Raw genomic sequence first — 2975 nt, 5'->3', positions numbered from 1 at the left:
CCCTCTCCCAAACATCACTGAAGGACCCAGGCCTGAGCTCACCACACTGTTGGCCTTTCTCTCCCTACTATTTTCATATGACCTGAGAATTATTCCTGAAAGAGGAAAACGAGGCAGAAGAGGACCAAGCATATTCCTTCTGGTGTGTGATATATGAACCTCGGGTCTTTCTTAGTGCTAACTCTTGAGACTCCTTCTTCCCTCTCCTGTCCGCTGCCCATCTGCCCGCTACGTTTCCCAATGCCACACCAGCAGAGTGGCCCTCCAAAGCCTGGAGCAGGGGAGTCATTCCCTAACCGCCCCACTCCAGGCCCGAATCTGACACGTTTACGTCATGACCTAGGAAGTTCTTCCTGGTGTCTGACCCAAATCCTTTCCCTAACAGCAAAGTGGAGGCTCTACATACAGAGAGAGATGCAGCCATGGCCCCTGCCTTCAGCTGGAGGTGGGAGGAATGGTCTGAAGACTTTCTTGGTCACAGGACTTGGTGGGACCCTGGAGGTCATATGGCCACAGGACCCATCTCAGCTAGGATGAGAAGGCAGGTGCCATGTGCTCAGCCAGGCCTGGACCAACCTGTCCCTCAGATGGGTCCCTCATTAGAATAGCAAATGGGGAGGCGGCAAAGCGCTGCCTTATCTGATGGGAGCCCCACTCAGGCCCCCTCCTCCGGAAGAGCCTCATTACCAGGGCCCCAGCCCCTGGCTGGGCCATGCCTGTTGACTCTGTCATAAGAACAACACGACTCAGCAAGACTTCAAAGGGAGTCTGCTGGTGGTGCGTGTGCGCTGGAAGGAGGGAGGGAGGGAGAGCGGGCAGACAGAGAACAGAGAGGGCCAGGGGAGTCAGGTGGGTGGAGTCTCAGGGCCTGGGGCCCAGCTCTGAGCCAATTGAGCCCCCTCTGTAGGTAGGAACAGAGCAATGAGGCTCTGCTGCCTTGGTCCTCAGGGAACCCCCAGTTTATTGGGAGACACAGTGCTGCCATGGGACCCCCGAGTCTGATGGAGGAGGCAGCCCCCTCCTTTCTGACACACACACATGCGTGCGTACACACACATGCACACACACATACCGGGACATGTAGACTTGAATGTTGGGACCAACTCTCCTGCACATCAGGGCTGTATACATCTGGCCGGCTGCAGGTTGAGGAAGGCAGCCTGGCTGTCCCCTCTCTCTCGCTCTGTGAGCCTGACTTGAACCCACAGCAGAACCTGAGGACTCGGTGCATAACTGGTCATCTAGATTCCCACCTGGATCTGACCATCACTGCTAGTCCCACGCCCTCAGAATTCTCTACCAGCCCTTCCACCAACCCAGGTCTGGTGGGAAGTCTTCCCTGGGGTCTGCCCTTGAATCTCACTGCTGCCATTCCAGCTTCCTATCTTGAAACCCTGGCAGAGAAGAGCTTCCAGGAAGTAGCCCTACCCCACCCCATGAGAATCATGATCTTCTCCCATGGGTCCTGTCTTGGAGGATGAGACGGTGTGCTGGCAGGCTTCACAACCCCACATACCCACTCCAGGGGCCTCTAAAAGAAGCCATCACACCCCTTGCCCCTTTAGGGGTTTCTCATCCCACTGCCCTCTTCATCCCCGGCCTCATTAAGAAAGGCGGTTAACCTCAAACAACATGCAAATTAAAGTCCTGAAGATATCACATAGGAGGAGCCCAGAGGGTAAATGGAAGGCAACATGCCCAGGCCTCAAAGTTATCCTGTTCCCATTCTCAACTCCAGGGCTCTCTTTTCTCCCAGGTTCAGAAAAGGCCAAAGGCTGAGCTTGTTTGGGGCAGAGCACGGCATCTCTGGGATTCTGGAGTAGACGCTCCTGGGAAAGACCCAGCACAGATGTCCTACCTGCACCCATGCCTTGTTGGGAAGTGCCTTCGCACGGAGCAGTTTCATTTCCAACAGCAAGCACAAGATACAAAGAGCCCTGACTTCTCACTGCAGAGGAGCTCTGGCAAAACCATGGTGACGATGAGGCCGATAAGGACCCTGCGGTGCTAGCCACAGGAAGAGAGTATGGGCTAAGACTAGGACAGAATTAAACCACAAAAAATAGACTGGTGCACAGACAGCAGTGGTTGGCCCATGTGGGACGATTTCCCACTGGTAGTACAGAAGATGATTTGAGGCATAGCAATAGTTCATAGTTCTCTATTTTAATGTACGTGAAAAAATATAACTGATCACCAGGCCACGATTTCACAGATGTTATTGCTCAGAGTATTTATTTGCTTATTCTATTTAACAAACACTTACATAGCGCTTCACATACACCAGGCACTCTTCTAGCCACTTTACAAATCCTGACTCATTTAATCCTCATAATAAGCTAATGAGATAAGTACTATTATTCTCCCCATTTCACGGAGGCACAGAGAAGTCAAGGGACTTGGCCAAGTCACACAGCTAGTAAGTGGTGAAGCTAAGTTTAATTTTTTTTTAGGCGAGGCAACCCTTGGTTGACCTCACAGACTGCAAGGACCTTGTCAGCTTACAATCCCTTATTTTTTTAATTTTTACGCCTACAGTACCTGGTCTTCCTAGGTGGTCTCCCATCCAAGTACTAACCAGGCCCGACCCTGCTTAGCTTCTGAGATCAGACAAGATCGGGCTTGTTCAGGGTAGCATCGCCGTAGACTCTGAAGCTATGTTTAAAAAGTGAGTTGATATCAAATCAGTTGACTTGAAAGTGCCCATACAGCAAAACTTAAAAAGATGATGTTTCCGCAGCGAAAATGTGGGAGGCACTGAATTCAAGGGACATAGTTGGAATTTTATGTCCAATTACTTACATTTCATTATTTGTGAAGATTCGTTTAAAAACAAAAGAAAACGTTTTTCATTCACCTCTCCAGCTGAATTCCAATCTTCCCCTCATTCCTTTTGATTTCTCTTCTGCCCAGTCCCAGCCGATGAGAAAAGACCCTGGACAAGTGATTCATCCTCACTGTGTCTTAAGCTGGAG

General features: G+C 50.8%; 1 pseudogene; it reads right to left on the bottom strand.

The window, feature by feature from the left end:
- Positions 1 to 2529: 2529 nt before the first annotated feature.
- Positions 2530 to 2648, bottom strand: LOC112473258 (annotated as a pseudogene).
- Positions 2649 to 2975: the final 327 nt, after the last annotated feature.

This window comes from Pteropus alecto, unplaced genomic scaffold (assembly GCF_000325575.1).
Source record: "Pteropus alecto unplaced genomic scaffold, ASM32557v1 scaffold98, whole genome shotgun sequence".
Taxonomy (NCBI): domain Eukaryota; kingdom Metazoa; phylum Chordata; class Mammalia; order Chiroptera; family Pteropodidae; genus Pteropus; species Pteropus alecto.
The sequence above is the reverse complement of the archived record's forward strand: the minus strand, read 5'-3'. Positions and strand labels throughout refer to the sequence as shown.